This window comes from Bombus terrestris, chromosome 18 (assembly GCF_910591885.1).
Source record: "Bombus terrestris chromosome 18, iyBomTerr1.2, whole genome shotgun sequence".
Lineage (NCBI taxonomy): Eukaryota > Metazoa > Arthropoda > Insecta > Hymenoptera > Apidae > Bombus > Bombus terrestris.
The window spans coordinates 4,745,653-4,772,733 of NC_063286.1; the positions used below are offsets into that span (position 1 = coordinate 4,745,653).

General features: G+C 34.1%; 1 protein-coding gene and 1 long non-coding RNA gene across 2 annotated transcripts in view; one reads left to right on the forward strand and one right to left on the reverse strand.

Annotated features, from left to right (window-relative positions):
• Nucleotides 1–27,081, forward strand: part of LOC105666782 — a 360,020-nt gene that overhangs the window by 78,058 nt on the left and 254,881 nt on the right. The window lies entirely within an intron of this gene.
• LOC105666712 lies at nt 13,351–14,093 on the reverse strand. The gene is made up of 3 exons (XR_001099550.3): nt 13,732–14,093; nt 13,566–13,672; nt 13,351–13,478 (listed from the first exon to the last, which is right to left on the reverse strand). It is a non-coding gene; the product is annotated as an uncharacterized LOC105666712 (long non-coding RNA).

Consider the following 27,081-nt stretch of genomic DNA (forward strand, 5'->3'; position numbering starts at 1 on the left):
TGTACGATATTTTAATTTATGTCCTGAAAGCCTGGACGCAAAAACAGGACAGTTCGCTAGCCTATTAGGGAGGGGCTGGGAGGGGATGGACTGGGAGGGCGGGGAGGGGTGTTCTGTGGGATTAGTATAATATTTGTTTATCTATTTACATATTTACATATTTACACTTTGATTCGGTGAGCGTTGCCGTTCTGTGGCTCTTTATCTTGTTGTTTTTGTTGTGAATTCCGTATCCACCAATATTTTTTTGTGTTTTTTCTGTGTTTGTCTTCTGAATCCTTTTGGGGGAGGGCCATGTTGTATCTCCACCTAGTGTCTGCAGTACGGCCATCTAGGTTTTCCTCGTATTGTATAGATTTCATTCCTATTTTCTCTTGTATATGGTAAATTATAGGGATGTTATTTTGGTCTTGGAGATAGTTTCTTTCGTCTAGGTGTAGAAAGGCTTCGAGGGGATGTAGCCTGTTAACAGAGTAGTTTTGAAGTATGCGTCGTTTGGGAATAAACAGCCGAAGATTAAGCTATTTTCTTTGATCTTTGCGGCTTGCGCGAAGTGGTTTCTTGTTAGTTTTAGAATGTGACAGTCGATGCGGTGGATGTTGGCTAAGTCGTATATTTTTTTGTTTTTTACATATTTTTTGTATCCGCTGTGTTCTGATCTGTAAATGCTCAGGCAAGCTCTGATGCATTTTCTTTCGAATATGCGAATTTTTTCCATTAATGAAGCTGGTATGTTGTACCATATTGAGCAGCCGTAGGTTATAATGGGTCTTATTAGCGTTTGGTAGCACATGATTTTTACTTTGCTATTGAGATGTCTGGAGTAAAACAGTCTTTTTGTTTTCCAGAATGCTTTGCTGGCTTTGGAGAGTTGGATTTCGATGTGTTGCTTATAGTTTAGTTTTTCATCTATATTTACTCCTAGGTATTTTACTCAATTTTTGTGTGGTATGAGGTTCTCTTCGTTTGCTTTTTCTTTTAGGTGGAATTTTTTGCAGTGTTTCCTTTCTGGTGGGCCGATTTTGCTTGTCATGGGTCTGAATAGAATGGTTTCGCATTTGCTTGCGTTAATTTTTAGTTTCCATGTATGATAGTAATCGCTGATTTTGTTAAAGAGTTCCTGCAGTTCCGTTCTTATCGTTTTGGTTTTGCGGCCTGTTACGTAGATGATTAGGTCATCCGCGAAGGCTATGGAGCGTTTATGTGTGGATGTGTTGAGGTTAAAGAGGTTTAGTAAGTCGTTATTGTAGATGCTGAAGAGTAGCGGGGAATTTACTGTTCCTTGTTGCAGGCCGTTCTCTATGGAGAATTCTTTGCTTGAAGTGTGCGAGCCGTCGGTCATTATGAAAGTTTTGTTTGTTATCATGTCCCATACTATTTTGATTAGGTATTCGGGGAAGTTCTTTTTAATCATTTTATAAATGAGCCCTGGGATCCAGACTGTGTCGAAGGCTTTTTCGATGTCTATTAGGCAGGTGGCTACTCGTTGATTTGCGTTAAGTGCCCAGCAGATATCCGACGTAAGTTTGTTTATTGCGTGGATTGTGGAGTGTTTGTGGCGGAAGCCGAATTGGTTTTCCGGGATTACCTTATTTTTTGAGCAGAAGGCTGCTAGGGGGTTGTTTATGATCATTTCATATACTTTGCTTATGTTGGGGAGGAGGCTTATGGGTCGTAGGTTTGCAGGTGATGAGCCGTCTTTATTTTTTTTTTGTAATGGCTATGAGTTTGGCTTTTTTCCATTTTTTGGGGAAGTACGTGTTGTTTAGTGCGTTATTAAACAGTACTGTGTAGTACCATTTTATTTTGTTTGGTAGGCGTTTGAGCGAGATGTTTGGGATGCCATCGAAGCCGGCGGATTTTTTGTTGCTGAGCGTGGAGAAGATTGTATTTAGTTGATTGAAGTTTGTAAAGTAGTTTATTTCTGGGTCGGGCTGTTTGGGGTCGTCCGATGTGTTTTCGTTTGAGAATGTGCAGACTGTTTTGTTTAGCGCGATGTCTTGTTCTATTTTATTTTTTAGTTTGTTTGTTTCGGCGATGATAATTCTGTTTAATTGTTCTCGGCCCATGTGTTCGTTTTGTGTGCGTGTGTTGGAAAAGTGGGTGCCGATAATGTCTAGTTTTTCCGTTGTTTTTGATATTATGAAGTTGCCCTCTGTGTCTTTGTTGGTGTTGTGTATCTCGATGCCTGCTTCTTGGATGAGGGAGGCTTTTTCTGGTGGCAGTTTGAGAGGCGGAATGGAGTTTTGTTCCTTTGGTCTGAAAATTTGATTTATCTGCGGGAACATGCTAGCAGAGTCTTTTTTGGAGATATTTTTTATTTTATTTGTCCAGTATTGATTTATAGAGTTTGTGAATTCTTGTTTTAGTTGTGATTTTATTTCGTGTAGCAGGTACTTTAGGAATTCTATGTCTTCTCTTTTGTCGTAAGAGTAGTTGTGTCTTAGGTTGTTTAATTTCGATAGTATGTAGCTTTTATCTCGTTGTAGTTTTTTTATTTTATAGTTTATATATGGCTCGCAGGAGTCTTTTTTTTTAAATGTCGGTACGGATTCTTGTAGGGCGATTTGTATATGTTTTTCTATTTCGTCTATGAACGAGTCGATTTGTCTGTCTGTTAGGTTGACATTGTTATAGATTTTTAGGTCGCAGTTCTGTTCGAGTAGGTTATGGAACTTTTTCCAGTCTGTCTTTTTGTAGTTGTACCTGGCTGTTTCGGTCTGTGTTTCGAGTGTTAGGCAGTCATATGTGTTCTTGCTTATCTGAAATACTATGGCGTTATGGTCGCTGTCGTAATCTATGGTTTTGAGAGTGTTATTTGGTCGTAAGTTTTGGAATTTTATTCGGGCGTCTGCTAGGCATATGTCTAGGTAGGAACGTCCTTTTGGGTAAGAGGGTAGCTCGGAGCCATAGAGGTTTGTTTTGTAGAAAATGCTTTTATTGTCTAGCCAGGTTCTGACGGAGTTTCCTCTCGTGTTGTTTGTTTCGTTTTTCCAGCTGGTATGTTTGGCGTTAAGGTCATCGGCTATTATGTAGTAGTTTTCCTGTTTGTCAAGCTGTAAAAGTTGGAAGAGATCGTCGAATTCGTCGTTAAATTGTTTCTGGTTTCCGTAGGCTGCGTAGGCTGCGGAGATAAATAAGTTTTCCTTATTGTTTATTTTTATTTTTATGATCGTCGTCTCTAGGATTTTGAAGTTTGTTATTTTGTCGTTTTGTATTGTTTTGAACTTCAGGGGGTTTTTTATGAGGATTGCCGTTCCTCCTCCTTGGGTAGCGTTTGGTCTGTCGTGTCTTATTATAGAGTAGTTTTTGTATTGCACTTTATGTCTATAGTTCAGTTTGGTTTCTGAGATAAGTACTATGTCGGGGGTTTCTTTCTTAATTAGTGTTAGCATGCTGTATCTTTTTTGGTTTGAGATTAGTGAGTTGGCGTTTATTGACATGATTTTCAGATGTTTAACTTTTATCTGGTTTATTTTTTGCTGTGATTGGTGGACGGGTGGGTTTTGGCTAATCTTCGTCTATATTTTCGATGATGTTGAAGATGGAATCGATTCTTTCTTCATGTGTATTTAGTGCTTTTTTTATTTCGTTTAGTTGTGTTTGTTGGTCGCTTAGAGCTTTTAGGATGCTTTTTTTGAAGTCTTCAATGACATTTATTATGCTTATTTGGGGTGAGTCTATTGTTGGGTTGGGGTTTTGTTTGACTCGTGCCGCTATGTTTGTTACTTGTGGGCTTGTCTCGTTTATACTTGTTCTTTGTTTTACTATGTCCGCGAACTTTAGCTCGGGGACGTACTTACGGCTTATTTTGGCTATTCTTTCGGTTTTTGCTGTTTTTGCTTTGGTGATTTTTTCATTAATCTTTTTACGTAATTCGACGAGTTTTGTGCATCCTTTGTATGATGCAGGATGTCCGTAGTTTTTGCAGTTTACGCAGTAGATTTTTTCTTTGCTTATTGCTGCTTCTTTTTTTATTTTGCACTCGGCTGGCCCGTGCGGTTCAGTGCATTTTACACAGCGATAGTTTAGGTTACAGTTTTGTGCTGTGTGGCCTATTCGCTGGCATTTGTAGCACTGCGTGATATCGTTTTTTTTAATTTTTTCCCATGCTATTTTTAGATAGTTAAGTCTGTTTATTTTTAGTAGGTTCCCAATGTTGCTATCGGGGGAGACTTGAATTATATAGATTGGGAGCAATGTGTTGTTCTCCCTTCATTTTCTTGTTGTGAATCGAGTCACTTTGGTGAAATTAACTTCTTCTATTTTCAGGGCTTTTAGGTCTTCTAGTATTTCCGCTTCTGTGTAGCTGTTTCCTAGCCCTTTTAGTAGGTACGTGTGGGGTTTTTGAGATTTTGGGGTATATGTGAAATAGGCCGTGTTGGCTGCGGTCAGTATTTTTTTTGCATTCGCGTAGTCATTTATGTTTTGAAGATAAAGCACGTGCTTACCTGAATGGATTCTTTTGATATGGAAATTCTTGATTTTGAGGGAATTTTCCATGAGTGCTATTGTGTCTTTTGGGTCTTGTAATGTTATGTTGATGGGGGGTGGCCTGGCCCCTTTTGCTGATGTGGGGGGGTCTGCCTGGTCTTCAGCGGGGTGGCTGGGTGGCAGGCCCTTATGAGTTTGGTTTTTCAGTAATGTTGAAGGATGTGGTGTTGTTTTTTTTGGCGGAGCGGCGGGGGGGGGGATGCTTGTCCGGACGGTATAGCTTTTGCTTGTGGTTATTGGTGTCGTGTCTGGGGGAGTGGGCTGTCTGGTTGCCTTTTCCCTTAATACGTCGTTTTTTTTTTTAATGTTTTCGATAATGGTTTCATGCGGTTGCGGTGTGCAGGGGTCTTGGGCTTGGAGGGCTTCGAATCTGTTTTTTAATGTGATTGCCATTGGTTGAGGTTGTGGGCTTCTTTTTTGTTTCATATTTTCGTTTTTATCGTCGTGCTCTTCTTGTGAGTCGCTTTCTTCTCCTTTTAAATTTTCTTGTTTTGTGTTTATTTTGTTCCTGGTTACCAGGTTTGGGGGCGGATTGAGTTTCCGCGTCTTTTGTGTAGCAGTTCTTATGCTGCTATCTTTAATTATTTGTTGTTTTTCTATTTTTCTTTTGATTCCTTTTTTTGACGAGCTTATGGCGGATTCCGCCTCCTTGGTTTCGATTTCATTCCTTTCTTCTTCTATTTTTAAATTGTTTGTAGAGAGGTTGATGTTATCACTATTTTTTCACTGTTTAGCACTCTTTTTGTTTTTCTTTTTTTTTTTTTTGCTCTCTCACTGTCTACTGTGCACTGTATAGCTTGCCGCGCTCACTGTTAGAGCCTACGCCTGTTTATCCCTTAGGGCTGAGAGGTCCGACCTGCTCGGAGGATTACGGTCAACTGCTTTAACGAGCATAGCTGCCTACCCCGCCGAGCTTCTAGCTGATTGGAAAGTATTTGAATCTTAAGGTGGCAATGTATATCATAGGAAGTATTCTAATTAGCCTTATCTTATATAATATATTATTTTATGTAATAAGAATTATCTTCTTTGTCGAAATTGAAAGATTAAAATATAGCACCTGTTCATTTCTTAAAAATTAATTTACATACAAAATGTTACTCACACATACATGCCTGTATTTATCATATTTCTTAATTATTTTACTGTTACGATATATTGCATTCCAATTTTTGTATTAGACATCTTTAAATTAATTATAAAATGCTATTACTGAAATATTCATTGCCGTTTTGCAAACATATTTCATCGTAAAACGAATAAAGCACAACTTGATCTTTTCTAATTTTTTTTTCTCTTTCTTTCGACGAATTTTATTTTTCATCCAACTGGCGTCTACTGATTGTCAATTACGATTCTACACGGTCGCATTCTAATCTCTACTCTTTCATCCTCTTCAGGTATCTACATACCTTTTTCACAGCGGTCAAATGTATTGCTTTTGAGTTCTGATTATATTGTGACAGTTTACTTGCCATGTACAAAATATCTCGATCCGATAGCTATATATTGGGTTGGCAACTAAGTCATTGCGGATTTTGTCATTAGCTGGTATTGACAAAATCCGCAATCACTTAGTTGCCAATCCAGTAAATCTACTGCCACTAATCTCAGTAGTCTCGGTAATTTTTTGTATTTGGTCTTATTCGGTGTCAGGACCGGCACACTTCAAAATCGATAGGCTGATGACTTTTCTCCTTCTCTTCTTCTTTCTTTTCCTCATTTTTTTGTAATTCTGGCAACCCTGTTTCTATTTCTAACAGCATGTGGTCCGTCTCTGTTCTTTTTCCTACTTTCATGTCGATTATTTCTTCTGTCGCCTCCTGATTGCCAATCACATAATCTATTACCGAGTTTTCTCTCTCCCCAATATATGTTCACTCCTCTCCATCATATCTCTTCCATTGATTATCATCCAGCCTCTTTCTTCCAAGTACTTTGGCAGAGTTCTTCCTTCCATGTTTATTGTCTTTTCTTTTGATCGCAGGTTTTTTCTTTCCCTAGATCCTCGTTTATCGGCCCTCCCTCTTCTCCCGTTCTTGCATTCCAGTCTCCGCCGATGATCATCACTTCCTCGTCTCTTCCGTCTACTCTTTCCTCTATTTCTTTCCATGTCCCTTTTGTGTCTTGATTATAAACTACCATTACCCTATACGTCTTATTATTGTATACTATATTTCTTTCCACTATATTATCATTTATTTCTTTGTATTCTATTTCTCTCAGTTCCTTATTTATACCCGTTATTATTCCCTCCTTTGCTCTTCCTTTTTTGCTTACTTTCATTGCTGCCCTGCATTTCCAGTCGTATTCTTTAAATAGTCTATATTTTAGTTTTTCGCAATGGTCTTCCTCTATCCATGTTTCCGTGAGTCCGATCACGTCGAATGACTTCAAATATTCCCACACCTCTTTGTCCTTAATTATTAACCCTGCTACATTCCAGAAGCACATTTTCATCCCCTTTGTAGTCCCCCCCCTTTTCCCCTTTTTTCATTTTCCTTCCCCTCTCTTTCTTTCTTCTTCTAGCCTCTCCTCATTTTCGTTCCACCTGTACCATCTACTTTCTATTTGTAGTTTCTTTCATCCTATCCTGACATATTCGCCTTTTTCTCTTCTTACTCTGCCTATCCTTCTTATTTGTTGCTGTACCTCCCTTTCTTTTCTTGTCAGATCGTCATCTCTGTATAGCCCCTTTCCCAATTTGCTTTTCTTCTTCATTGCCCTTATTTTTTCCTCCAATGATTTTATCGTCGCCACTATTATTGTGTTTTTGTCCCCCACCCTTATCATATGTGTTCTTTCTACTTCAGCCTCTATTTTCATTTTTTCTCTTATGAACTCCTTTACTGTCTCTTCATTGCTTCCTTCGTTCCAGTCTGCTCCTTTGATTACTATGTTTCTTCTTCTCTTCTCTTTCTCTCTGCCCTGTCCTTCTCCTCCTAGATTCTTCTGATTCTGCTCAATAGTTTTTCCCTTTCCCACTCTTCTTTCTGTCTGTCTGTCTGTCTGTCTGTCTCTCTCTCTCTCTCTCTCTCTCTCTCTTTCCCTTCTTTTCCCTTTCCATTCCATTTCTCTCTTCTTCTTTTCCACTTGCCTTCCGAATATACCTTTTATTTCCTTTATCATTTTCTCTATTTTTTCCATCATTACCACCATTCCTCTCCCCCTCTTTGGTGTCTCATTTTCTGACAAGCTGTATTTATCCAATGTATTTTTTTAAATCTACCTTATCTCCTGCTTTACCCTTGTTCCTTGGTCTTCGATGTTTGTCGCCATCTGTCGTTTCCCTACATTACTCTGTTTGAAGCACTTGTAACATCCTAACCTCTTCTCTTCTAGTTTTTCTTATTTGTATCTCTCTCTCGTTCCTGTCTTCTTTTCGCTTTTCTTTCACTTTCTCCTTGTATGCTCACCCTTTATTTTCCCTTCTTCGTGTTACTTTGTGTTTCCTTCTCCTTTTTCCCTTCATATTTCACTTTTTCCACAGCGCTATCTGTCCGCGTGTTACCCTCCGAAACCGAAAGTCCATCATTTGTAATGATTATTCGTAATTAGAACACTCAAAAATTAATATTTTTTAATCGCTTAATTTTTTCAAAACATCTTTTATAATTTAGTAGGTTTTTTTATTGCCAAGGAGAGTTAACTTTTTTTTTAAATAGCTTCTCTCGTAAGAATTTTGGGAATAAATATTATTTTTGACCACTGATTGAAATATTTGACGTTCTCCATATTTTTTACTTCTTAAACAAAGTCAGAAAGTTCTATGTTGCTTATAGGGATCTAGGAGCAGCCTAATTTATTTACTCTAATTGTTTTTTAGATATCTTTACCAATTTATAATGTTCTATTACAAAGTATCGTAAATTAAATAGTCCTACCTTTAAATGACGATCGGACATTTTATTCACGTACATATGTTGAAACCACTAATTTCTTAACAAATTTTTCTAGCTTTCATTTCTCTTCTTTATTTTCTCCTTACTACGTTTGTCTTTACTTGTAAATTGTACGTATATTTATAAATATTAATTAAATGTGTGTTGAGAATTTTGGATCTTAATAGCCGAAATATAAGTATAGGAACACTAATTTTACACTTTAAATTTATATTAGAATAGTTATATATTTATTCGATAAACGATTCCAAAGATATTCATCCATACACACTTGCACGCTTCTCAGCACTTTCTCCCATAACAGATTGTTAACTGGACAGTATACATTCCTTTGTTTTCGAGACGCCGCGCACACACATACTTCCACACACTGATATTCACATACAAGTCCAACCTAGTCTAGCAAATAAAGTTATATATATCTCAATAATACGATTTCAAGTCATTTCTAGATAGAAATGTCTTATTTCGCTCCTTTTATAAAATTAAAATGTTCTATCTGAAGCATTTAATTCGTTAATACATTTTTATCTATATATTTATTTATTTTTTTTTTCATTATCTAGTGCTATCATCTATGTATTATGTATGCACCTGTATGCTCAGTTATAATTGTAGGTATATGCTGTTACGAAAAGGCGACCATATTAAATCGATTAAAGAAAAGTGCCTTACGCGGTTGCGTCTGAAATTCACAGTCTGAGTCTTAAATCCGAATTCGATAGATAACATTGATCGCCTGTCTACACCACTCACATAGTAATATACGCGTCCAGCGCTTGTGTTGATACACATAGCACACACGACTATGATAATATCATTGACAGCAATGCTGCTATTTTTCGACAAACGAGTTTTAAGTGTTGCGTCGGGTGTTTAGATACTACGTGACCTTGTAATGATTTCGATAAACAACTGTATAATGTGTACCTTTTTTAGCGTTTATTCACAAAATATTTTTAATATAATAATAACTATATAATAATATAATATAATAATAATAATAACATAATCGTGTGATATTGACTGAAATGCAACAGGTTAATAAAATATTAGTTTCTCCTCTCATGTCACAAAAAAAAATTTTTTTTTTTTTTTTTCGTGGAGGAAATCTTCATAGACACCTTAATACCCATGCAAAGTTGGTGGAGCATAAGGTAGTGCCGGATTCTTACCGGCTAAAACCTCCACGGGCGGAGGATCAGTAGCCAGTGCGCGAGTTTCCTCGGGCCCCTGGGTGCCTAACATCATCAAGCACCCTTTACTAAGGTGCACTCCCAGAAGATACGTGCACCTACAACAATATGGCAAAGCGGGGCTGTCACTTGCCTGTTGCATATTTTCTTTTCAGAAAAACTCGATAGAGAGAGGTATAAAATTGTAGTTCATGATTTCATCAAATGCCGAGGATTCGAACTCGGCACGCCACGCGTCGCCTTTAGTTCTGGGCTTTAACGAGCGTAGCTGGCTACACCGCCGAGGTTCTAGCTGATTGGGAAGTATTTGATTCTTAATGTGGCAATGTATATCAGGAAGTATTCTAATTAGCCTCTTGAAGGAGATGTTCTTCATAGCCCTCTCAAAATATAAGGGGTAAAGGTAAATAATTCCCTTAATTAAATCATTATTATTAAATCTATCATGAAGCTCTTAATGATATATTTTTGCTGCTATTATATTTCTTGTAGTAAGAGAAGGCCGTTCTAATTCCTGCCTCTTCTAATGCACTTATTTTCAAGATGCCTAGACTTGCGTTTTCCGTCGCACTGGCAGAGATTTTATAACATATGGGATCAGCATAAGTTATAAATAGGTCTAATTGGTAATTTGTAACAGAAGATTTGAACCTCAAGATTTAGGTCCGATGCAAACGATCGAATTTGCAACAAATGACCGTAACGGCAATGGGTTGGAAGAACAAGAAAATACATATGTATGTATCCTTCTTTTGCGAAACAGAAGAACTTTATTTATTTCTCTGCTTTTCCAACGGCACCGGAACGATATCCTACGATAAAATATCGCTCATCTCCACCAAGCTTTAAGATACACGAATAAAATTAGCCATCATAGCCCTACATTTCCGTTAGCGGAATTTTCACATGTTTGTTACAAGTTGTATGTGTATTAATACAAGCGACAGGCGTGTATTTCGTAACTGATACCACTATGCGCTTGGCCCAGACAGACGATATAAATGTCGTCCATTTGATTCGGGTTTAAGAGCTTCTTCAAACGCAGCTGCGTACGACCGTCGTCGTTGACCGACGGTTCGGTTGAAGAAATCCGGCGTTAAATTGGGTGAGTGGCGCCGGACGACTTTTCCAATCATCTACAACTTAGAATTTTTTTTTTATTATTTAATTTCTACTTTATAATTTGTCCAGCTGAACATTTGGTAAATTTTTCTAACCTAATTGCTAAATAACGTGTGGATGGCTACCCCCGACGGGATACCATCTTCCAGTTGGGCTATTTTATTTCTTTAGCGAGGTCAATGGGGTGTTTTCTTTTGAATCTTCTTTCTATGTGAGTTTTGCTCGCTTCAACAGGTAGCTGGTTTGGATGTGTTGCCGTTCTTTCCTTGTATTTTTCTGCGTACCTGCCGATTTCTTCTTTGATCGTTGGTATTTTTAAGTCTTTGCGTATATCCTCGTTTCTGACATACCATGGGGCGTTCACTATTGTTCTCAATATGTTCGATTGTAGCGACTCTAGTTTATTTATGTGGCTCATTGCTGCTGTCCCCCATAGTGGTATTCCGTACGTCCAAATTGGTTTTATTATCGTTTTCTAGATTTTTAGTTTATTTTCCATGCTGAGTTTAGGGTTTCGGCTAATTAGCCAGTACATCTGTCTTCTTTTTATTCGTATTTTGTCTATAATTGATTTAGTATGTTGTTTCCATGTAAGTTGTGTGTCTAAGTGGAGTCCTAGGTATTTGACATGCTTTGTTTGTGTTATGTGCGTGCCGTTCAGTAGGATGTTTGGTGGCATCTATCTTCGCAGTGTGTCTATAGTGTCTATAGTGTCTATAGTGTCTATAGTGTCTATAGTGTCTATAGTGTCTATAGTGTCTATAGTGTCTATAGTATCTATAGGGTCTATAGGGTCTATAGGGTCTATAGGGTCTATAGGGTCTATAGGGTCTATAGGGTCTATAATGTCTATAGTGTTTATAGGGTCTATAGGGTCTATGTTATCTATAGTGTCTATAGTGTCTATAGGGTCTATAGGGTCTATAGGCTCTATATTATCTATAGTGTCTATAGTGTCTATAGTGTCTATAATGTTTATAGGGTCTATAGTATCTATAATGTCTATAGTGTCTATAGGGTCTATAGGGTCTATAAGGTCTATAGTATCTATATTGTCTATATTATCTATAGTGTCTATAGTGGGAGTGGTTCAAGGGACTTACTGTATGCATATGATAACTCTTTAAAACTTCTAAGAATGGTACCCTCTCAGATGTTTAGCAGCAGTGATATGCCGGACTGTGTCTCAATATTTAAACTAACATTTGTAAAATAATGACGTTTCTATTTCCCTTCCAAAAATTGAGGAAGTATATGTGGAAGTCTATTCATAACAATGGTAATATGGTAAAATAGAAAGTACTAGTATAGTATTTTGATTAAAATTTTCTTTATCTTTGAGATGTTATCATATATAACACATTGATTACGCTTTGAACTGAAATAAATATAACTTAAACTGAGTCAAATATCGTGTGTTCTGCTCATTAGAATATAAGGATAAACAAAACTTCAAAATCGCTTACTATGTCAATGCTGATCTAACTCACGTAAACCGCACCCATCCACTTTGCGCCACGCCGCACCTACATCGAATATAACGCTGAGAGTTACTGTTATTCGCTAATCACATATGTACATCACGAGGTCATTGGAAATTTTCACAGTTCACGTCACGAATCTGTGGTGTGTTCGATCGAACAGTATGTTTGGACGTTCACACATGAGATTTCAAAGATGAAAGTTTTCTAGTACTGTGTTACGTAAAATGTTAATGCAGTTGCAAAGCGTATATTTAGATAATTATCGTTAATAGGTAGTGGTTATTCAAAGAAAATTGAATTTTTATTATCTCCACAATACTTAATCCAATTTTTATATTTATCAACATTTCATTTAATTTTTATATCTTTGCCCTACAATTTATCCTCCTTTTAGACAAATCTCATGCTACATTTTATGTAATGTATATCAAGTACTAACAAAATTTTAATAAAATTTCTCTAGGATACATAATTGCACACTCGCAGATGACATTTTATTTTTATTCTACTTTTTATTTAAAGTTTACACTGAATATGCTTGTGTCTGATACAGTTTCATTAAATATTATTGCAGATAATACGAATTCTTAATAACGAAACATTAAAATTTTGTGTATTATATATAGATGAATTAAAAGAAAATTACTAAAATGGTTATGTTACTCAATTTTTCTTTTTCTTATTGGTTACATAAAGTCGTCCCACAGGTTCATTTGTTTAAAAAATTTCAGCAATTGTAATGTTTTAATTTATATTTTATTATGTGGAATTAATATTAAAGTTTGATTTAGTAGCAGAAAATTTGCTGTAGTTTAAGATCAGGTAGTCGAGAGCAATATTTTTCTCCCTTTATTTTTTGATATTCTAATACTTTTGCATAAACTACATTCTTAGTTCTGTTACTAATAGAAATTGATATGTATTGATTTTCTAAGTTTTTGATATCTGCATATATATATATATATATATATATATATATAATATAATATAATTTTATATATATATATATATATATATTTATGTAATGGTGTAATATTTTGGAAATCAGGCGATCGATTCGTGAAAACTCAAGAATCGATTTTCTAAGTCTTCCCTGTCTCCTCAAAACTCTTCGCTTCTAATCTCTCTTCTCTTTCTAACTTGCTTTTCTTCTTTGTTCAATCTTCGCTTCTTGAAAGCCTGTTCTATTCTCTCTGCTAAGTTTCCGTCCTTCTCTATTTGTATTGTCCGTCTCCCAGTAAACACAGGCAAAGTCAAACCGTCGGTTGATGTTTTATATTCTATCGAATTTACACACACACACACATATATATATATATATACCAATGAGAGAATCATACATTTATTGCATATTTTATATATTTTACCTATTTGAATACCATTCAGATGAAATAATTGTTGATACTTTGACGTAACCGTTGAATGCTAATCTACTGTTACTGCGTAGTGGCGTAATATTTCTTAATTCCGCAATCTATTTGTATTAGGACTAATTGTAGTAACTCGTTGTTCGTTAATTCTTTGAGTACTTACGTTTAGCGCTGATTTTTCTATTTCGAATCTGAGAAGTTCGAACTCTATCGTCGGTAAATCGCCTAAAGTGTCTAGGCTACTATTTATCTATCGTCTTTTCGTAAACAATTTTCTCCTTTTCCTTCAGCTTCATTAGACCTGAGAATACTCTGTTACCTTGATCCAAAATGATAACTGAAACTATCTCTTGTCAGTGGTCAGAGAACGATTCCTGTTTTAAATATTCACTGTCGTTAGCGAAACTATTGCACGATCTGGTAATCGCTATAACTCGATATATCTCGAAAGCATCTTCGGTGCGAGGCAAAGCAACTTCACAGCATCGTAGCCATGTGGCAACATTGCCTCTCCCTCTCTCTCTTCAATGTGCGAGCGTTTCGACTGCGCCAACTGAATGTTTCGTGCCTACTCCCCACAATTAGTTTCGTGATTTAAGACTCACTATTATTTGTTATAAAAATCAACGTGGTAAATAGTATTCAAGAGATATTTCTGGGAAGTGACTATCAACTGACAGTCAAGCGAAACGCAACCATGCAATAGAGGCCTGTTTGGTCATATTTTATATTCATTGCTCGGTTTCCTGAGAAGTAAGCGTAATAAAATGTACCCTATATCCTGGAGAAAATGTACTTTTCAATGTGAAAGAATTATTATCAAATCACTTAACTAGTTTTTCAGATTACCTGGGACATAAACACATACGTACCTATGCACAGACCTTCTCTGTTTTTATAAATATTATTACCAGTAGATTATATGAAAGATTCACATGAAAAGGAAGAATGTCAATTTCAACGACTTTGAGTTCAACGTTAATTCCTTCGTATGCTTTGCGTGTTTTCTTTATCACTGGTTACGTCGCATTAATTTGAATAACAATTTATTTAATTTTAAGATAGTTACAAGAAACTGAGGCGTAGGGCGCACTCTACATTTTTACATCTTATTGGGTTATGTCTGTATGCCAGCAAATTTCATTACAAGAACGCAGCTGCCCATTTATCGTTCGATTTGAGGATCGCAGTGCGCCCCATTGTTTACGCTAACCTACTTTCCTTCGTGTAAGAAGATTTAATCGCACAGGGGGGTATTTCGGTTCATTTTTAATTGCCAATAATTAAAAAACAAAGCCGAAAATACATTTTTTTTTATTCTTGATGTCTATCTTATTTTAGCCTTAAATATTTTTATATCTGTAGCCGAACATCCTGTATATTGAAAAATAAACTCCTCCATATCTCCGCGGAGTTATTATATTATAATCGTTAAATAATAACATATTCAAATTTACTGTATTTTAGTTTTCATATCGCATTTGGATAACATATGATTTAAATTGAACATCCGGTTTCCACCTGCATTCTTCTAATTGCTCGAACCCTCGTTTCGTAACGTATTATGAGCAGTAATTACATCTATTTGTAATTACGTTAGTAATTATATTGCTATAATTCTGTTTTTATTATTAGAAGATAATATAATTACGAAATAATCACGTGTCAATGTTGTATATTTTAATTTTTGCGTTATGAATATTATATTAAATATAGAATTTATATTATATAATATTATACTTATAGAATATTGTAATTAATTAAGCTGCTTGAAATACTTTTATTGAACAAATAAGTTGTTCTAATATAATATAATATAAACTTATACTGAATTAAAATATAATAAAACTGGTTGAGAGACTATTACCATTTTCCAAATTCTAATAACATTTATACAAAATAAACTAATTTTAAAGCAGTTCCAATGTTCACTATTTAAGTTTCCGTGTATGTATATTAACATAGCAATTACATGATTGTAATTATGATATGTATTTAGCGATAAAAACGAATATTTGGAAAGGAATTATTTAATATTTAAATTTTATTAATCTATTTTTACCATATATTTAGTGATATAAAGGTATTTCTGAACAGGAAATATTTAATATTTACATTTTAGTTATTTATTTACTATTATAAGAAAGGAAAAATTCAATATTAGAGAAGATTTATTAATTGCAGTGTTTCCGAGCATGCGTTACATATAAAACTCTGTATCAAGTTTCATAAAACAGAAAAGTTAATTCATGCTAAATCAACCAGACGTAAGTCACAAAGTTGAATGTTTAAGCAAGTTAAAACTTATTGGCAAAAGTTCCGACCGGCCTTTTCAATAAAGATAAAGCTTACGCTTAGTGTTTTCAATGCATAGAACTTGGCTTAAAATATTTGCCTTATTTCCGAAGTTTTATCTCGTTTCGAGCCAACGTGATTCTCGATGGAGCATAGAAATAGTGGCAAAATGCCAGAAGACAATGTTGGTAGATGGACGTTTAAAGTAACTTTAGCCCCGAAGCAGTTCAGTGCCGAAAAGCAAACTCGTTTTCCCGAATTAATAAAGAAAATTTGTTATAATTTTGTCAAACATATTTTTAATATTCTTTCGCAGAAATTATAATATTCTTAGCTTTATGAAAGATAAGTACTGTCTTAAGAGATAATATTTTCTTTGAAAATAAGAAAACATCGAATATTTTTATATATTTTCATCTAGCGGCTATTTTCTATAATAAAAAATATTCTTCTCCGTTAAGGAACAATAATTTCAACTAAAATCATTGTACGTAACGGATTAAAAACGTAAAGCTCAATGAAGCACAGAAAATTATTAAAATTCTTTATAATTGCCAAGGCATGCGTCTATTATTTCCTTATAAAAGAAAAGAAACTTTTCGGATAACCTAATAATCCCATATTGAGACAAATTAGAATGCTTTCAGAACATTTTTCTTGATATAATTGCGTAAAAAATCATTTCCTACTTTATCTTACTATGGAAATTACTGCTATTTAAACCTATCGGCGTTATGCCATTTTACGTACGCTCGTTCACAGCTGATTATAAACACATGTTATATGAATAACTAGAGTTAAACGTAAAAGTGCTTGTAAAAATGATGCATTGTAAGACGTTTATAGTTTACGAATAATACATAGAGTGTCGTGCTCAGGAATCTGATGATTTTACTCTGAAATATCGATAAGTGTGCTTTACAAATCGGTCGCTAATCATAGCGCTGCAATCGATTTCTTAAATTTAATGTCACCTTCGCCATCTTTACCACAGAAGGTAAAGGAATATAAGCCAAACTATTTTCCATAACCTTTCTCAATTTATTTAAAGTAAATATAGAGTAAAAAATGTTGTTTATAAATAAATGTAGATTTACATATTAGAGTAGAATTCAGTTACAGGCATGATCGTGTCGCAGATTCCAGATACAACGCAGACTGCACGACGAAGCCTAACAAATCGATTGATGTGCCTCGCTTGAAACATTTTCTGTCGCTAAGAGCCTTATCCCCACCACAGGAACTTCCATACATGTATATACGATCGTGCTGTGGAGTTTAAGAGAAAGGATAGTTTATATGATGTCATTTCAGTAATTTCTTTTTTATTATTTAATTTGTACTTTACAATTCGTCCAGCTGGGCATTCAGTAAATTTTTCTAACATGTGGATGGCTACGCCCATCGGAAATACCATCTTCCAGTTTGTCTATTTTATTTCTTTAGTGAGGTCACTGTGGTGTTTTCTCTTTAGTCTCCTTTTTATGAGCTTTTTTCTTGTATTTTTTGCCTGCCGATAATTTCAGTAACGATGGCACGATGAACCGAATAGTATCGTGCATTTGTATCAGAAACGTTTTTTAGAAATAGTGAATTAGTTATTAGAACAAAATAATTATTTATTTATTTTATTTTATTTATTATTACCTAGTCCGTGCCTTTCGGCTTTGGACGAGCTTTCCGATTTTACATCTCGTTTACCTATTACGCTTTTTACATTCTATCAGTCTTATGGCGTTATCACCTTATTGCCTCCTCCCTTATATCTATCTAAACTCTTTCCCTTGTCTACCTCTCTTTTCTCATATATCCACCTCCCCTCTTATCCACTCTGTTATATCGCACTCCCATTGTATAATCTGTCTCTAAAACTATGGCAACTTTTGGGATTTTGTCTCTTTGCTGTGCTTCCTTATTTGTCGTTCCTCCCCATCTGGTATTGCCCTTTTCTTCTCCATTATTGTTTTCAGTTCTATTAGTCCTTCTCCAGTCTCGTTTAGTATCTGAGATGATATGTGTTGTCCGTGATAGTTGTAGTTGCCGGCTGTAGATGTCGCTGCTGGGGCACTGCTAATTATTCTTCTATTTTGATGCGTGAAAGAAAAATCTGCAGCTATAGCCATGCAAATTTTGTGTGTCGGAATTACATTTTTTTAGGTTTACACTTGTAACTTAAATATAAGTCGCTGTAGAGCGCTGCTTATGTACGATATTGTTTTTGTTTTCTTTCCATCTCTGTCCTGAAAACCTGGCCGCTACGCTAACTACTGCGCTGCCGTGCCCGTTGCTAGTTAGTGTCGAGTGGCGGTATTTGTTGTCGAGTGCCGCCACAATAATGACATTTTCATATTTTTCTTGCATTCAAGAAAATTCGTTATTCAAAAGATAGAAATATGATTTGTGATAAAAGTTGTTGGGATAAAAGAAGAGTTAAAGTTGTAAAAATGCACTGAATGCAAATAGTATGCAAAAATATGGGATAATTATAGCAATTTTTAAAACAATAAAATATCCTGAAAAATTTTGAGTTTCCTACGATCTTCCTTTGTATATTTTATACCTAAAGTGATTCGAGAAATCAGTTTATGCAGAAAAGATCTATTCTAGTAAAAGATAGAATTCTGCTTTTTGCAACTGAACCTATGAAAAAAATGGGGTGATAGATAAAACGGTGCAAAATTTTTCTCTACGATTGTTCCTTAACACTAGAGCTACCAATAGCTAACACGAACCCATTTGTACCAAAACCAGTGAAAATGGCTGGTCTTTAAAAAATATCTAATAATAGAATATTTTTATATTTATTGATTTATTACTTTCCTACAGAAGCAATTCCATGTTATGTAGTAGATTTTTGGTATTATTAATCCATCCGGGGCCATCATCCCTAAACGACGGTTGACACATTTATAAAATTTTAGAACCAGTCATTTTCACTGGTATTTGTATATATAGCCTTGATACAAAATCATTTTCAGCTTGAATACATAAAAAACAAAATAAAATTCATTACATTATTCTTTTAATTATCATTGCGAAAGTCATTACATCATTGCGGAAGAAAATATAACATGAAGTAGAAATTCTAAAATAAAATTGTAAAACCAGTCAATTTCACCGGTGTGGTAGTTCTAGTGTTAACTTCAGCTAGGATCGAGTTTTAGTCCCTTTCGATTATTTTATTAGAACCATCTCGTCAATAAAATATCTGAAATAAAATAGTTGTTACGATGTTTAGAAGGTAAAGTAAATCTCTGCTTAAGTTCAATTTTCTTAATTACATTTACAAAAGTATGAATTTTCATAAAAATTCGCAGTCCTGTAAAAATGTAAACCCGGCTGAATAACATCGATATGCAAATGAGGTCATTTCTTACGTAGTATCAAGAAAGAGGGAGCTGTACGTTTTGTTTAGGCTTTAGTATGGGTCGAGTTTCTGGTCGTCGCTCACGGTCCTACAATGTCGCAGGCGGATCACCTTATCTGCCCGACGAGGGGCATACAATGTATCGACGAGCGCATGGTCGCCGCCAAGCAGCGATTTCCAGAAATGTCGATTTCGGTCTGTTGTTTCATCCACAAAGAAAGCAGCATACGTGATCATAGGCGCGAACGGTGGCGTGACCCGAGCGTAGTGGGGGTCGTCTCTCCGAGAAGACCAAGAAATGATGTAAGGTCAAGTCAGTCCTTTTTGAAGATTCTAAGAGCACACGTCGAGAGGTCGGGTGTCTAAAGTGGCTAAGCCGAACGAACACGTTGACATTGTTTATCAGTGAATAATCTGTCACGCTTTATCATTATATTCATCGTTATTAAATACACGAACTATACCAACTTGTTAACAAATAAAACATTCTTACTTGTTCTTATTCTAGATCCAATTTAGTTACTATACTTATGAAAACATAAGAAGAAAATATAGAATCTTCGTTTTTGATAAAATCAAGTTTGAAGATGTATCAAGTACATATACTTGAATATTGTTAATTCCGGATTGAACTGATAAATAATTGACAGGAAGTTATACAACATGTGAAAATAAGTCCAAAATGAAAGAAATAAAATTTCTTCAGAAGATGCATCGTTTATGAGATAAATAAATTTTCAAATTTATCATACTCGTATACTAGGACAATTTTTAATAAAATATATTCAAACTCTAATTTGTGAAAATGAAGCCATTTTCGCAGATAGAGTAACTTCGTGCTAATTGTTTATTCATTCCCAGGCTATAATTAGCCAAGTTCAAGTACACTTGACAAATTTTCAGATTCGCTTGCTTGGAAACTAAACCACGGACGAAAAATTTGTATCTTATATTCTTTTACTATCTTTTCACATGGAACCATCACATAATCGTCTGTCAAGATTATTCGACCGAATCCTGTGTACTGAACAAGATACAAACAGTTCCCCTACTATTAAACCTTAAAACAACTGGTTTCAAGGTGACCGAGCGATAAATCGTAACCGCGAGAGTGCGATTAGGTCGCATTCTCATTAGAGTAATCCGTTGAAGACAGCCCTTGGACCTTGAGAGGGCGTCCTGAATTGGAATGTTCTAAAATAGCGTCTTTTTGTGATTTTTTTTAGAAGGGAAAAAAGGTAATGAAGTTGTTGAATTTTGAGGTATGGTTTTATATATATTTAATAAATACAAAAAAATTTTTCTAAAGTAAAAAAAAAAGATTATAACAGATTTCTAAGCCTATTTCGTGGACTGCAGTTTTCAATCGGCAAGAAAGATCCACCTCGTAATTCTTGACCGAAATAAAAAACCAAAAAAGGATTAAATTATTATATATTTTTCTTCTCAGTGAACTAAAAAGTTCGTCAAAAAGTTTATTTAAATAATTGTTATAGCACCTTGAAGTTTATTGTTTCTTTTTAAAAAACACATTTTTTCTTTAAACCTGCCAAAATTTTTAATTTCACGCTATTTTCTGCCTTTTTTTTTTTTAGTTCATCGAGAAGAAAAATATATAATAATTTAATGCTTTTTTGGTTTTTCGTTTCGGTCAAGAATTACTTAGGTGGATCTTTGACGCCGATTGAAAACTGCAGCCCATGAAATAGGGTTAGAAATCTGTTACAATTTTCCTTTTTACTTTAAACAAAAATTTGTTTGTATTCGTCAAGTATACATAAAACCATACCTCAAAATTCAACAAATTCATTTCTTTCTTTCCCTTCTAAAAAAAATTACAAAAAGACGCTGTTTTAAAACATTCTAATTGAGGACACCCCCTTAACAAACTGATGAACCAACTGCGATAAAATCAGATACAAAATTAAGTAAAATGGCGTCGACGGTGAAACGATGCCGAAAAGAGGACAGTGGTCTGAAGGAAGACGAGCGAGAACGAAGCTGTAAAGTAGAAGAGAGATGACTAGACGAAGCACGTCAGAACATGGGCAACGACGAATCAAGAAGAAGAGGGAGACTCTTGTAGATTGACGATTCTAATATTGTCCTAGGCACTGGCCGGTGGCTCGCGACAAGCCGGTCGCAGTGAACTAATAGTCTCGGCGCCATCGACATCAAGAACATAGTTGTCGTTCGTCTTCGTGAAAATCCTAGTGAAAATCATGCGAGTGACCGCGAAAATCTCAGCTGATTGGATCTGAGCAGTGACACACGGGGATACTAGTGAGCCGATCCAAGTGCTTCGAAGCTCTTCTTGGCGTACGAGAGAGAATAATCGGTAAGCGTGCTACGAGAGATGTTTTGGTGCTGTTAATAAATTGTCAACTTGTGGTTCCATGATGGTTACATTCTGTCATTCTGATGCCATTTGAGGATAAATTTTTGTGTTGAGATGAGAAATTTTCAGAAGAGTACATTTTTAATGGATGGCCTCTTTGGAGCTGTTTGGTGATGACTAAATTAGTCAATGATAAGCGTGCAGTATACATGATGTGATCTTGAAGGATTGTCAAACTAATTTGTATATTATAAAAGAAATAATTATAGTATACAAGATATATTGGTTTAGAAGTAATTGGAATGCAGTCACTTTGAGATTTGGTGTGATAAAATTTGTGAAACAATGTTGAAAATGAGAAAATAATAGTTACATGTTTCAGTATTCAAATGAAGGAAAAAATTGTAATTTTTAAAGTTTAAGATACGTTAAAAAGAGTTTATGGTTGTAAATACATAATTGATCAAAGAATCAGTGTTTCTTAATTGCTTTATTTTCTCTAGAATCATTATTTCAATTCATTCTTTCAATAGAGCACTTTCACTCTGTTTTACTTTAATAATGAAGACTTTAGTGATAAATGGGCATTGGCTATGTAGATCAATGTAAATTATTTAATGTTTAGAAAATTGTTTTAAAAATAAAGTTCTCTTGTCAACAAATTTTAAATAATTAAAAATATACTTACAATTTAATTAACGTTAATTCTTAAGGAATATTTATTAAATTATTTTTTAATATAATAGATTGATTCTCTTATTAATTATAGATATTATAATATAAGGAGCAGAAATATTTTAATTCAATCCAGAGTATTTAAATAACTTTGGGGTAAAATTATTTTTGCTTTGCTTAGACATTTTATCCAAATATTTGGAGAGAGCTTGAATCTATGTTATACGATAAAAATGATATTATAGTGAGATATAAATAGTTAGGAATACTACTGTAAGTATGTACTTGAGTCGGTGTTGAATTAAAACAGCGGTGCCAATTCGTCGGATGTTTGTCATTTCCCTTTCTTCAGACTGCGGAAGACACTTGCATGCCACTTGACTCACTTACAAACTATTTATATCATTTCAAGTATTCGGAAAAGCTGTTCACACTGTTACAATTATTTCGGTTAATCTATATCAAATGTTTCCTAAAAATAATATTTTCATTGTTAAATAAAAAATTCATTTTATCTTTTGGAATAATTTTTTTTCCATAGTATGTCTGGGTAAAAATTTGGCAAAAATTATTCCATATTGGAAAATTACAAAATTTATCGTTGTAAAGTGTTTTATAATATTATCTATCAAATATTCCACATTATTCTTTTTTTTTATTTTACTAAAAAAGAAACCTGAACAAATATATTACATAAAATAGAATCTTTTTGTAATTCTACATGAGAAACCTTCTGGTTAAATAATTATTATATATTCGGTTATTTTTTCTCACTTTTTATATTTATACATTTTTCATATTGATTATTTAATTCCAATTTGGCAATATAAGTAATTCCATAGTTGTTCCTTCTAGTTTTCTATAAGGTGGTAATTCTAAACAAGTTATAGCATCAATAAATATAAAATAGTCTTGCAACTTTGAATGAAAAATCTAACATATTATTTGACGTCTTAGTATTAATAGGATTTTTTATTTTATTAAATGATGAATCTAAGCAATCAATTCTATCTTCAACAAATTGTATTACAATATTGTTATATATACATGACTTTTTAAATTATATATATAATTATATATTATCTATAATTACATATATATGTATATGACTAGACAACCATAACTTCTACATAAATTGCTAAAATAAAAGATATTTGTAACGCGACAATATTGCAGAAAGTAAAACACACTGAAATTCGAACCCATATTTTTCACGCTTGACTGATACTCTCTCTCTAGAAAGAAATTTCTTGACTATTTTCTACGCGCGCATGCTAACAAACAATTCAAAAATGGAGAGAACAGCAACTTCACACTATAATGTATGCAATAATTTAGAAGCTGAAATTACCCACATTACATATTTCATATTACTTTTATTTAAAAGTGGTGAAGTTGGAACTGAAATTTTTTTTAAGGAGTATTTTACACAACCCATTAATTTCCTAACAGCTTCGTAAGAACGGCTATTCCGGAATTAACCAAACTCATTTTTGCCGCGGCTTACTGTAGAGGTTATGTGTTATAACTTTCAACTTTCAACGACTACACTTCGGTAAAGCCAGACTTTCTAAAAATTGAATCACTTATAGTTAATAAAGCAAATAATATATCGCAAATATTTCAAAGAAATTGCTAGAAAATCAATCCACGGTACAAATACCTGAAGCTGACTTCCTGTTTATTGGATAGCCATTATGTTCGGTCGAAATCGGAACGTGTGTTCAACGTTTAAACAATTGCTGATATATTTCAACGTGCGTCGTGTACTATGCGCGCGTGTCGTGTCGGATATATGCTGTTCGCATATCAATACTTTCCACATGCGTGCGCACCTTCATTTCGCATCTAAATTCGAAGCCGATTGAATGGCATATGGTACAAGAAGAGGAACGCGCGATGGAGGCAGACGAAAGGCATGCGCCACGCGTATCGGCTTCCGTCAGAATTCGCGTGAAATTTGAGATGCGGCGACCAAACGAGCTATTTTAAAACAGACAAATCTCGCTGCGAGCTCATCAGTCGAAGGTCACTCTCGACGAGGAATAAAAAGACAGAAGCGAAAAAGAAACTGCACATAATGCAGGATGAAACAATAATTGCGAATGGATACGAAATGTTTATGTAGGAGAAGGGTGGGGGTAATTGAATTGTGAAAAGAGCTGGAACGAAGTGATGCAACATGTCCGAATTGCGACGGATATGGGCGAAGAAACAACGAAGCCGTGTAAAAGCTAACTTTTGTTTTCAATTGGTTTTGAGATGATCGTGCATATAATGCGACCATTTGCGTATTTTATAAATTCACGTCTGTATATTTTCTTTTAGTTCTTGTACTGGTACTACTACATCGAATATATTTGTAGATGATGGGAAATTGTAAAGAAATAAATTCAAAAGTAAGCTAATTTCACGCTGGAATTTATATTACATGACATAACAAACGCACAAATTGAAATAGAGAAAAAATTTAATTAATGCTTCTAATAAATGAGAAAAAGTTTGATAAAATTCTACAATGTCTGATCAAAAGAAAAGAACAAATTTTGAGGAAGAGAACAAAAATTGGTAAGAAAATAATGATTAACACATCTAGAAGAGGTTAGGTTAGAGGTTAAGTAACAAAAATAAGGGAGATTCAATATAAAAGTAGTTTATAGAAAAGATCAATAATATATTGATATATTGAATATAATCATAGTATAATCAATAGCAGAATAACGTATCATTTGCATTAATTCTTTACTCTTCGATGTTTTACGATAAATATTGACGAGAAGAGTTTAATAACCCTTTACGCATTTGTATACATTAAATATCGTTTAAAATTTATTTATTCATTTAAATCTATTAGAATATTTTGCATGAACCTGATAAAATCAAAATTACAACTGATAAGGAATTTTACACGCGAATTACTAAAAACATATGCTGGACAAGATGGACAAAAATTATTTTCTCGTAAATTTTGTAATATTTGAAAGCGGACGAAGAATAAATAAGAAATAAAGAATGAAAAGTGAAGGATAAATAAATTATCACAATACGAAAAAATACATTAAAATTTGTTTGAAGGAAAAAATGTTTTAGAGTTGTAATTAGGTAGCAATATTTAAAAAATTAATGAAAATAATACTCTAAAGCCATAACAATATATGTGAAACGTTATGCTACAAATACAAATGGTGCAATATACGAATGTTTATCACGATATTCAGAAAGACGGAAATCATTTTCGAAATACAGAAGCATTAAGCAAAATTGGCCACAGTTGCCGACGATATATTTTTAAACCAATTGCCTCATCGGTTGCTCTTCTATTTTGTATCTATCGTTTCTAAACACGAGTTTTACATGAATTATACTTCTAATTCAGAGAACTCATTTTCCAAGGAACGAATGTTATAAAATATATTTTATAGATATTAAAATGTTAATTTAATTCGAAAATGAAATGTTAACAACGTCTGTAGTAATTTTCTTTCCTTGTTAATTAAAACGAAATATATTTTTTCTATTATTATTATTTTTGTGTTAGGTTTTCCTCCATTACAAGCTTAGGTAATATCATAAATGTAAATAAGAAAGTAATAATATTAGAAAAATATATGAGTAGGATCATAAAAATGAAATATTCCGTTCCTTTTAATTTAAGATGACAAATAGTCAGATAAAAAATATATTTTATAATATTTCACGAATATCGATATTTTATTTAAATTATTTAGTCCTTAAATTGTATGTATTTTATACGATGCATGTAGATAGATGCATATTATGTGATATTCTAAATGCATCATCTGATTTATTATTTAATTGTATGGTACTGATTAAAATATAATACAAAGCGCTATTATGCGATTGATTCCATTCATAGAGAAAATCTGATGTTTTGATGAAAGCTCCGAGTGTACCATTTCATACCTTTTTCTATTATAGCTTAAGTAGGACTACTGGTTAAAGTATGTGGCTTGATACGTCCAATTTACCACTGACGAACTTTCATCGACCAGCCAGAACATCTTACACACACGATTGCAGTTGCAGCGTTGAACCTGATGGTACTACTCTCACACGATCTCTCATCGAGTCGATTCATATTTTTCTGCTCGTCTTCACTTACTCATATTACGCAGTCACAAAGATGTAATGCCATATTGTGATTCAATAATTTCTGTCTTTGCTATAATTTAATTAACAACCTAGCATCGTAGGTTATTTGATTAGGTATCATATATAGATATATTCTATTTCTAACGGCATGTGGTCCGACCCTGTTCTTTTTCCTACTTTCATGTCAATTATTTCTTCTGTCGCCTCCTGATTGCCAAACACATAGTCTATTACTGAGTTTCCTCTCTCCCCAATATAGGTCCACTCCTCTCCTTCTCTATCTCTGCCATTGATTATCGCCCAGCCTCTCTCTTCCAGACACTTTAGCAGTGTTCTTCCTTCCATGTTTATTGTCTTGTCTTTTGATCGTCTGTTTTTATCTTTCCCTAGGTCCTCGTTTATCAGCCCTCCCTCTTCTCCCGTTCTTGCGTTCCAGTCTCCGCCGATGATCATTACTTCCTCTTCTCTTGCGTCTGCTCTTTCCTCTATTTTTTCCATGTTCCTTTATATATAGATATAGATATTGCTTATGTAAGATGTACTCGTATTTTATAGTAGAAAGTATAATAAACTAAAGGAATTATAGTATGCATAATATTTCTTATCTCTGCTATCATTCTATCGCTATATGTTAATATATAATAATTAGTTTTATGTGTACATATAACTTATTTAATTAAATGATTATCGACAACTATTGCGGAAGAAATTTATTATTAAATAAA